We start from the raw sequence: 11,705 nt of genomic DNA, 5'->3' as shown, positions 1-11,705 counted from the left end.
CATCTTATTCTCAATTTTTTCAAAATAAACATAAAATTTTCGCTATCAAAACATTAATATATTTAAAAGAACAAACTTTTCTGACTATTATGATGAATACAATTCGGGTGAGTAATCGTAAAAACGAGAATCTTGGTTATCCTCAACAACATTTACGTCTTTCGAGAGTAATATATATAAATTAAAACAATGTATGAATGGTCCAAACGGAATTGACCAGCAAATGTCGAAAAAATCCTTGGAGATATTGCACTTTCTAACGGATAATGTAGATTACTGTGATGATTCTGCCGTGTCTGACTACTGCAGATTTCAATATAAACATTTATCAAAATTCGATACATCTGATGACAACAATGTCATTCTTATTGGCAAATGCTATAGCGTAAAATGCGATGATAAAATGTATAAAGCATATAAAAAATGCATCGTTAGAGGCGTTGTATTTCACACCTGAAGTATCGCAAAGCGAAAAGAACGAACGATACAATGATTCAGTTACATTCAGGCGAATATGGTCAAATAATGCACATTATTCTATTAAATAATAAATGCCACGTGCAAATATCAAAAATTACGATTAGTTCCAATAAACCGTTTAAAGTGTCGTACATGGATAGGATAGAATCAGAAGATTATGTACATAGCTCAATAGTTCCCATAAGCGATGTCAAAAGCAAGCTTATTCACATAGATGTTGGATATTGTAGATATTTATGCAAACCTCCGAATACATTTGAAATTCAATAATAAATAAAACTTTGTAATAAATACAATTTTGTTTCTTTATTTATATATACACACAGTCAAATATAATTATAACAAAAATTTGATTTAATTGTATTATATCCGATTTCCTTTTCATCTGAAAAATCGGAGAATTTCAAATTCAAACGAATTACTGTTGCTTTATCACAGACTATATAAATTTGATTCTTATTGCATTCAAATCAATTTAGTTTTTATCCCCGAAATTGGTAAATTTTGGATTAAACCGGATTACAAAATCAACTCAATTATTAAAAGTGGATATTATTAAAACGGATTGAAATTGCATACGCGTAATCGCTGAATTTCGAATTAAAACGGATTAATGTTGTCTTTCCTACCAAATCGGATTCAGATGGATTACAACCGATTTTATTGAATCGGTGTTTTTGTAATTGAAACGGACTCATCTCTTGAAAAGAAATATACAAAATTAGGCGGATTATTTTGGATTATATATCCATCCGATTATTAGTGTTTATTTTGGATTGACAACAATATGGATTAGAATGTAATGATTTCGGATTGGAAATAATCTGCAAAAGCGATATCAAAACCCATTCTGATTAGTTTGGAATTAAAATCGATTACTTTTTAATCCGGGCGCGGATTGAACCGATTAAAACCGATTAAAACGGATTATGTTTTAATCAGTTTTAATCGAACATTTTCGGCAGGGTACAGACAGTTCCAGACCTGAGGATAATCTTTCCTGCGTCCGACTTGACAGGTGCAAAAGAAGACTTTAAGGTTATCCGTACGATGGCTTGGACGACGACGTCATCGCAAGTCTCGTAATTTAAGGATCCGAATACTGGGCTCCCTTACAAGAGCCATCGTGTTGCACCGTTCCGGCTAAGGTAACGCTGCGTGAAGTTGTGCTATTCGGTTTAATTTGATCAATAACGTTTCCTGTGTTTCCAATCAGTAATGTACCCTCGGTAAATAGGTGCAAGCATCGTTGATAAGGGGTCTCCATTAAGTATTCGGACATGCCGCTCTTTACAAATGAAATGTGTGAGTGAATTCCACAATAATGGATAGTTCTAAGTATCTCCACTTTGCATTGCAGGACTTCAGCATAATCATAGTCAGACAGTTGGAGTAGCTGGATGTACGTGTTGGTGGAGTTTGGCGTTTGCTGGTTGAGGTTACACTCTCCGGCTCCGAGTAGCGACACGGACGTAATGTTGAGATGTTGTCCTCCACAGTCGAATCCAATAAGGTAAAGGACGTAAGTGGGTAAGCTTAATGCCAGGATTATACTAAACTTCATTTCTGCAACAATATTTCAACTGACCTTTTTATTAATTGTACATTACATCTATCTTACTCATCTCTAAGTCCTTTTTTCTTTTTATTTTGTTATTTTATGTTTTTTTTGTAGGTGCAGATAGGATCTGCCTAATGTAACGCGACTACATAACTAAATTATAGTACGCTTGGGGTTAGTATGGTAACTATAGATGTTAATAGCTTAAGCCTTCGGCTAAGGTTAGTAATTGATCTTACATTAGTGTACATGGTTATATATATAGTTATTCTTCGGAGGAATCAGTCAACATGAACGCTCCTATGTTTTTGTTCGGAATATTGTAAACGAGTCGGGCTATCTCTTGTTGATAATGTCCGCTTTCTCGCATGATTTCGATTATTCTCATGAATCCGCCCAAGCATTCCGAACAGGTAGCCGCGCAGCAAGTTCTTGTCATATCTGATCCACATCGAGCACAGATGGTGCGATTGATGCGACCGTAAATCAAATAGTGAGTTTCTTTTACGTCCCATTCTGATTCTGACAAGCCAACCTTTTCGTAACATGTCAGGCACATGCGACCGGGATATTCTTTTAATCGGAACTCCATCGTGCGACAACATTTACTACGATACAGGGTAGTATAATTTTTCAGAAGTTTATGGGGGCTATAAATATATGCCCATGGTGGACACATTTTGTAAATATCAGGGGATATATCAACGTTATAATTGAGAGTAGCTAAAATATAAGTTACGTATATTATATAATACTACGTGATATTATAATATAACGGGGTCGCTTTGGCGAATATAAGCTCTGTTCTACTCTCGCGACGGCAGTACCGTAGTTGGTTCGTATACATGCGGGATTCAATCCAGAGACATGTACATCAATGCCTTGGGCAGATAATGTTATTCACCTAGGGTGTTTGGCGACCTAGATAGAGTAATAGTACTTTAAATATAGAAGAATACAGAATACCTTAAATTTCTATTGTACTTAAAAAATAAAATATAATATAGATGGCATTATCCATGCTGGGTAGGTTGAGTGGATGATTGTTGATTATTAATAATTATAAGATAGTCGTTCAACACGTCATAAACAAAGTTAACGTAACGGACATCAGTATTCTGATTTTGAAAAGAGTTTACGAGTTTAGTATATGCTGCTATGCAGGGGACGCAACGAGTTATAGGGACATTTGGGACAAAAATGGCTCCCGTAGGGGCCTCTCACAAGGCAATGACTCATTATCATGTCATACACTAAATTACTGGCTGGTATACCCGCGTTAGCCTCCATATAGCAGTCCAAACAACAACAAGTGTGAAGCATTCTGTCCCAAACGCGAATTGTACAACGGCGCCGGATAGAGTTAGGAATTGAGATTTCGGTGATCGCAATGTCGTGATTCATGGTTATACTCGGGTGCCACTTAGGGACGGCTTTAGGATTTATATAGATCTAAGACTTTAATATAGTCGCAGACGACGTCGTATTGTATCGCAGCTAATTTATCAGGATTATAATTTTTGTTTCTAATCAATTCGACAAGCATTAGGAAGGAGGACACGCATTCGCTACAATTAATGGCTTCCGATCGGGAACGCGTGAAACGCTTACATTGGCTGCTAACGGGTGATTTAGAAACGTTCAATGACAAAACGTGATAATAGATAGACTCGAATGTATTAGGTCGGCCTGCTTGGTTATAGCAATCCTCGCAAATAGCGAGAGCTCTAGACCGGAGTCGTATAAATCCCTCTGAGCGAGTACAGATACAATGACGTAAGAGGGAAGACAGATTGTGATTTCTTCTCTGCACGTCGGACAACGTAGTTGGTTGTACGGTCCACGCACGAGGTCGTGTGTTACGAGGAAGTGGAACTGACCACCGTAGGGCGACAGCTGTGAGGTATCCCTACAGCTGAGGCACTCAGTTGTGTCAGTTGCCGTATTATAAATCCTCAAGGTGTTATAGCAAAAAAGTTTAAATTCTTCCACGGACATTTATGATCCGATATAACGTTTTGAGCTCAGCTCGGCTGGAACCTGAAAAAAATAAATGTTTTTCATCCTGGATCAACTAGAGCTAGTTTTAACTTATTAGTGTGAACTAATCGTGTTCTGTCTCCAACTTGTATTTTTGCATTATGGTTATCGTAGACTTTCAGAACTAAATGGGGACCGGTATACTGATCGGCGAATTTACCTTTTCGAGGTTTCTTTAATAAGAATATGTAATCTCCGGGCTCAAAGTGAACAACATTAGCACGACGATCATAGTATCGTTTACTTCTTTCTTTAGCTCTTGTCAAATTCTCGCGAGCTTTAGCTTGAATATCTTTGATTGTGTCAAATAGATCGATCAGGTATTGCGGGTAGGTAAGGAGAGTTTTCTCTTCTAACGGTGGATGAGAGGAAGGTAATCTAGGTAGTCGTCCGAAAATCAATTCGAATGGAGAGTATTTAGTTCCCTCGTGTACACTAGTATTGTAAGAGAACATAGCTAAAGGTACCTGATCATCCCAGTCTTCTCTATCATTGACTCGAACCTTTAGGTATTCGGTTAATACGTGGTGTGATCGCTCGATTGACCCATTACTCTGAGGGTGATATGCGGTGGTTTTATAGTGTTTACTACTAAATTGGCGAGTTAAATGTCTTATTAAAGCTGATAAAAAATTACTTCCTTGGTCGGTTAAAATTGCTTTAGGAGTACTATAAATGCAGACGAAATGGACAGCAATGGCTTCGGCTATAGTTCTAAAATTGGTTTCCGAAATAGGGATAGCAAGGGAATACTTTGTTAATAAATCTTGTATTGTTAGAATATATGAATTTCCTTTTCTTGTCACAGGTAACGGTCCCATGATGTCCATTGAAACCTTATCGAACGCGGCGCCAGGAGTATCAGTTATTATCATAGGTTGACGGGTCTTGACTCTCGTTAATTTTTTCAACTGACAGGTACGACATCTTGAATGAATTCACTAATATCTCTTTTCATGGTATTCCAATAGAAATGTTGACGTAACCTATCGTATGTTTTAGTAACTCCCTTGTGGCCATCAATAGTTGAGGAATGATATTCAGTGATCAGAGGAATTTGTTCTTCTACCTCAGGACTCCGTATAAGATTACGACAGATCGTGACGATGATTCGGGTATCTTCTAAATATTTAGTCAATTGCCTAGATATATAGGACCAAGGAATATCGTCGAAGACATGTGTTTTCCTGATTCGAAATGACGTTAGTTGCAATTGAATGACTACGTCTTTGAGTAATTCTATACAATTTTTTATATCTTGTGCTTCAAATGGGGTGGAACAATCAATTTTGATAGGTAGGGAGATCAAATAGGTGGAGGTTGAGGGGTGAGACATTAGCGCGTGCATGAGTTAGGTGATCATAGTGTGGAAGTAAGTTGATTTCTTCGAGTTCTTTCGCTCCATCGTCGAAAGCAGTTCTGTTCATTTTGATAAATATAACCAGATTATCTTTTCACCGCAGTAGTGATTCTCGAGAATTTACAAAATTTGCTCTAACGGGTGGTTGTTCTCCTTCCGCCTTATCTCCAGGGATAAAGAGAGCTTCGTTGAAAGCGTCATCGTCATTTTCGTTGCTGTCATTCTCGTTATCGTCATTGTCATCACTACTGTCTTCTTTTTCCGATCTATTTAATGGCTCTGTTTCGAGGTTCGAATCTTCTCTTCTCGCGTAGCTGATTTCGCACCGAATTCTAAAATGAGGGTCTCCCTGTTCGTCAAAGTCGTCTTCGATATCTATATTACGATTTGATCTTGAAGGACCGGCTTCTTCATTATCGTTATTGATAGTGGGATTAACTAATCGATTTCTGCAGTGAAGTAATTCAAAAGAGAATAATGTATCGTCATTCGAGTCCTCAGGTTCGGTAATTATAGGCTGAGTAGTTACGGGTAATACTATTGCAGATGGAGGATTTCGCGAGAGGGCATCAGCGTTATTATTTAAACATCCCTTTTTGTATCGAATTTCATATTGATATTCGGAGAGTTTGTTTCTCCATTTCCAAAGGCGCGATGTAGGATCTTTAATTGACTGTAACCAAGTTAACGGTTGATGATCGGTTACAATAGTAAAAGTTTTGCCATACAAGTAAAATCGAAAATGATTAACGCAATAAACAATGGCTAAACATTCCTTTTTTACGGTAGAATAATTTTGTTCTGCTTTGTTTTGTATTCTCAAAACGTATGCTATAGGTAATTCTTTTCCGACTATTTCTTGACTCAATACGCCGCCGATAGCATATCCCGAGGCATCCGTCGTTAACACGAAAGGTTTAGTGAAATCTGGATATTGTAGAATTGATTCTTTACATAACGAATCCCGTAAAATGCGAAAGGCGTTTATCTGGGTTTCCCTCCAAACAAATGGTTTATCCTTTTTTAATAGATCAGTTAAAGGTTTCGCAGTTTTCGAAAATTGGGGAATGAATCGACGATAGTATCCGGTGAGGCCTAAAAACTGTTTTATATTTTTAGCGTTAATTGGTTGTGGGAAATTTAGTAATAGCGTGAATTTTGTTAGGATTAGATCTTACGTCGTTTGCTCCGATTATATGGCCAAGATACGCTACTTCCTTTCTCAGGAAATTGCATTTATCCGGTTGTAATTGTAAGTTGGCTTCTCTTAATTGTTTCATTAATCGCTCCATTTTTACCTTGTGTTCTTCTAAGGATCGTGCATATACCACGATATCGTCCATGTAAACGAATAGCTCATTTCCTTGCAGGCCCGATAAAACAGTATCCATTAAACGTTGAAATGTCACGGGGGCGTTTTTAAGACCAAATGGCATTTTCTTAAACTGATAATGACCGTACGGTGTTGAAAAGGCTGTTTTGGGAGCATCGCGGGAATCCATCGAAATTTGGTGAAGTCCTGAGGCGAAATCTAAAACAGAAAAATATTTGGCGCTACCTAATTGGTCTAGGATGTCAGTGATATTAGGGAGCGGATACGCATCGCCTATTGTTCTTTTATTCAAATTGCGGAAGTCGATCACCATTCTCCATCTTTTATTCCCAGCGGAATCTGGTTTCTTTGGGACTATCCACACTGGTGAATTATATGGTGAGCTCGAATATTCGATGATATCTTTATTCAACAAGTCGTTCACTTGCTTATCTAACTCTTCTTTCTGACTGGGCGGAAAATGATACTGTTTAGTGTGTATAGAAACTTTGTTAATGGTTGGTATGGAGTGTCTAGCAGCGTTAGTGCTTTCTAACGGATCGTCAGGCAGATGAAATCTATCATGAAACTTTGTAATTAATTCCTTTAAATTCTCTTTTTCTTCAAGATTGAGATGCTCTGCATTGAGAAGTTGCGAGACTTCCGCAACTCTCTCTTCAGTGTGATTATCGCGATGAACGGAATTTGACGACAGCCTTAGGGAATCGTCAGTACCGCAGGAAGGAGTAAGCGAAACCATGGGAATAGGTTCTGCCACTTCGTACTTTTCAACATACTCTCGTCTTATAGGGATTACAACGCTTTCTGACTTGGATAGAGGATTCTGGGGAGGATTTCGCGGTGACGCAAGCCCTAGGAAAGCATCAAGGCTAGAGGTTGTCACTAGATTTTCTCTAATGTCGAATTCTTGCAGTTCCACTGACGGAACTTCTATATCGTATCCGTCGTCGTTGGTGTTGTAAAGGGGGAGGTGACACCTCCCATCAATATTTGTAACAATAGCGTTACCAAAATAAATTCCCTTAATGGATTCTAAAAAGGGAATATATCCTGTCTTCATCTCCGGGTTAGTGACAAAGGCATAAAATGGTGTTACAGATCGTGGTTCTACATGAATATGTTTAGATTCGGCAAATGGAATGCAAGAATCATCATATTGCAAGTATTTTTTTATTAAAGTTGATAATAGCATCATATTTCTTGAAAAAGTCTGTCCCGAGGATGCCATGCTGCATAAAACCGATCTCTTCATTTACTAGATGAAAATCAACTATTTTTCCCAACAAAAGTATTGAAATGGATCCCAATGTAAATGTAGGTTCTGCGGTTATACCTTGCAGAGAAAATATGTGGTTTCTATTAATTTCGATCCCGTCTTCTACACAACTTTCTTTGATTAGATTAATGTCTGAACCTGAGTCGATCATAAAGAGACAGTTTCCTATTAAATCGGGTGATGAAAGCATGACATTCGGTGACTCACCAACTCTACTTACTTTATTTATCCGCGCAGTAACGGAGTCTCTGCGATACTCTGGAATTGAACTGATTTTTTATTTTGATTCATGTGCCCAGTCACGGTTGTGTTCGGGCGGGCACCGGCTTATTGCCGGAACGCTGTCGGCGTTTCCCGGACTCTTTGTTGGTAAATTTTGAAAGTTTTGATTTTGTTTAGGTCCAGAAATGTTCGAAGATAATTGTTGCGAAGGATTATTTTCGTATTGAGCTTAGACGGAGCGACGGTAGGCTAGTTTTCTGCATTCATCAATGAGATGTCCAGGATCTTTACAATATTTGCAAATCTTACCGGTCGGAGCATTTGGTCCAGGCTAACCAGGGATTAACGGTTTAATAAATGGGCGCGTAGGATTTTGCAGGATTTGTGGATTAGAAGGTTGTGCGCGATCATTAGGGTAATCCATACGAGGGGGAGGGTTTGGTTTTGCAGTGGTCATTCTTTTCTTCAGTAATTTTGTTTGTAATGTAAGTTGTATTGCGGATGAAATTGCTTCGTCAAGTGAGTATGTCTGTCCTTGCAATTTTACTCGAATTAGCAAGTCGGAAGGTAGTCCGTTTATGAAACCTTCGCGGCAATCATTATCAATATTTTGTAAATCCACGTTTTCCTCTCCATAAAGGAAGGTTTCTCCATCGATTATAGCATTTCGTAATTCTTTGATTCGATCTATGTACGCAAAAATGTCTTTGTTTGGCTGCATATAAATATTACCAAGTTCTCCTCTGTACTGATTTAAAGATTTATTAGAACCGAAAATAGTTTTGAGATGGCGCGTTAAGGAAGCGACTGTGTAAAAATTCATACCTTTTACAGCTGTATAGGCATGATTTTGTAAGCGATTGATAATTAATTGGACCAGTTGATATTCCTATCTGGGGGGTATCATTTTAAGTGCACGGTCGCACATTCTACAAAATTGATAAATAGGTATTTTGTGTCCATCGAATCTAGAAATGGAGTCTACCACATCTTTGAGACGCATGGCAGGTTGTTCGTCCACGAAATCGTTATGGGTTGAGAAGAACGTTTCATTAGAACGGGGAAGATTATCGCGAGTGGGTGAAGCTATACTCTGACTTACGATTCGCGACTGTAATTCGTTCATGTGTGTTTTTAAATTTTGTACTTCCTCGGGAACGGAATTTAATTTCCCGAGTTCTTGCCGAATTCCCGCTAATATACTAGCAAGTTCTTGAACGTCAGGTTTAGTTTTAAGCAATTTTCATTCTTCCTCTCTTGCTTCGATTTCCTGTTGTCTCCTCCGTAAAGCATCCGCTTGTTCGGAGAAAATCTTTTCTTTTTCAAGTGCTCGCTGAAGCACGGTATCTGGGTCTCCGGTAGTCATTTTGTCGTCTGTTTCGAAAGGGGTACGAGACGTTTGCGAACGAGTAGTGTACGGTGATCTAATCATGTGTACGAATATTAAGGTCTCGAAATTTTCACAAAGCTTTTCCTTTCCTGGTTCCTATAACGATTTCCAATCCCACCGCTGCCACCAATTTTTATATGTTACGTCACGATTATTGGACAAATGTACAGATCGATATAAATCGCGATATACACTGTACTTTTCTTCTTTTAGCACTACTACCTCGGCGTAGTGAAAAAAAGCCTCTCCTTTGTTATTTCGGGGAAGTCTGCATGCACCGACTATATCCCGGGACTGGCGAGAGATGTCGTTATCGGAACGGTGCGTGGAAAGGAGAAAGAGAATCTTATTCTACAATAATGGTGTATCACACAGGAGTAATTGGGGACATTTATTTGTATCTTTATTCTGTAGCCGGAAACCGGCTGTTGTTTTGTGACACGGGATTTTGAGGAATAAATTGTTATCAAATTTCCTCGTTGTACAATGTTATTTTTCAGTAGTAGATAAGGGAGGAACGGAAAAAGGGGTGATTTATATTACTTGCGAATATAGAGATTAATACTGAATTTATTAATTCAATCTGGTGTTGATACAGTCTCCACAAAATAGGAGTAAGGAGTACAAGGTTGTTATTTCGCTTGATTATTAAAATTAGACTTACTGTTATCACGCTGGCTTTTACGGAAGGAGCACCTCCTAATTGCGTCAATCAACCCTCGGGAACAAAAGGCCCCAAACTCGTCAGTCAGCCGGAGCAGTTTCGAGATGAAAAGTTCACTGACATTAGTTTAAGAGACAAGAGTCGATGCTTATGATTCGACAATTAATTAATAAAGACAATGAGCATAATGCGCTCCGCTCCGACTAAGTACGTGTTTTTTATAGTGGTAGATTTGAATGCTGGCTGAATTTGTCATGTTCTGATTTGCTAATGAACGAATAGAGATGGTAATTATGGGAGGCTTCTATGGCTTCCATTGGTTAAAATTAATTCCTTCTAGAAGGTTCTAAGGACGCTTTGGAGAGAGTAAAAGGATGCACTTGAGTCATACTGCATTAGCTCTCAACTGGTAACCTGATTATTTTTCTCGCGCTATCAGTCGGGCGCTTCTTCACCGAGAGGAAACAATCCTTTTTCATCCTTTGATTCTTGCCGGTATTCTGGGTGGTACAGCCGAGGCGTGTTTTAAATTATTATCGATCGCATTATAGGTGGCTGCGACGTCTTAGTGAATCATCGCATGGTGAGGGGCGGCTGCAACGTCTTGGTGAATCATAGCGAAGGTTAATATTAATACGAAAGTGCAAGGTTTACGACAAAGACAGTTATAATTGACCGATTCTAAAGAGTTTTGAAAAAGGGAATAAAATTTAATTTGCGTGACGTCACAGCACATTTTATTATCAAGGCGATAGCTGCCGCGTTCGAAGGTTCGATTGATGTACTGCCTATAACAAAGGAAAACCACGAGTACATGTCTTCTCTGTACCGCGACTCGTGTAGAATCATGTATACCGACACGGACAGTCTGATTTATCATATCGAGTGCGATGACGCGTACGAGAACATGAAACGTGATATAGTCAGTTTCGACACAAGTGATTACGCGGTAGATAACGCGTATAGTATGCCACTCGTCAATAAAAAAGTGCCGGGCCTGATGAAGGACGAAAACAACGGGGCCATTATGACCGAATTCGTTGGATTTAGGGCGAAAATGTATGCCTTGCGAGTCAATGGTAAGAAAGACACTAAAAAAGCGAAAGGTGTCAAAAGTAACGTTATCGCGCGCACCATCACATTCGACGACTACACGCGGTGTCTAAACGATGAGATCGAAATGACTCGACCGCAGTCGTGCGTAAGATCGAAAAAGCACGAAGCGTACACTATCAGCGAGACGAAAATCGCTCTGAGTCCGTATGACGATAAGCGATATATCGTGCCGGATTCGACCGATACGTTGCCGTGGGGACATTACCGAATATAACGTAATGTATATAATGTATATAATGTATATAATGTATATAATGTATATA

General features: G+C 38.7%; 1 long non-coding RNA gene across 1 annotated transcript; it reads left to right on the top strand.

Annotated features, from left to right (window-relative positions):
• The first annotated feature begins 868 nt into the window (after positions 1-868).
• LOC112468353 lies at positions 869-10,137 on the top strand. The gene is made up of 4 exons (XR_003042380.1): positions 869-1,628; positions 1,841-1,993; positions 2,156-3,944; positions 9,876-10,137. It is a non-coding gene; the product is annotated as an uncharacterized LOC112468353 (long non-coding RNA).
• The last annotated feature ends 1,568 nt before the right edge of the window (positions 10,138-11,705 follow it).

The sequence above is a fragment of the Temnothorax curvispinosus genome, unplaced genomic scaffold, assembly GCF_003070985.1.
Source record: "Temnothorax curvispinosus isolate PA1 unplaced genomic scaffold, ASM307098v1 QBEX01018393.1, whole genome shotgun sequence".
Taxonomy (NCBI): domain Eukaryota; kingdom Metazoa; phylum Arthropoda; class Insecta; order Hymenoptera; family Formicidae; genus Temnothorax; species Temnothorax curvispinosus.
This window is presented reverse-complemented; position numbering and strand designations above follow the sequence as displayed.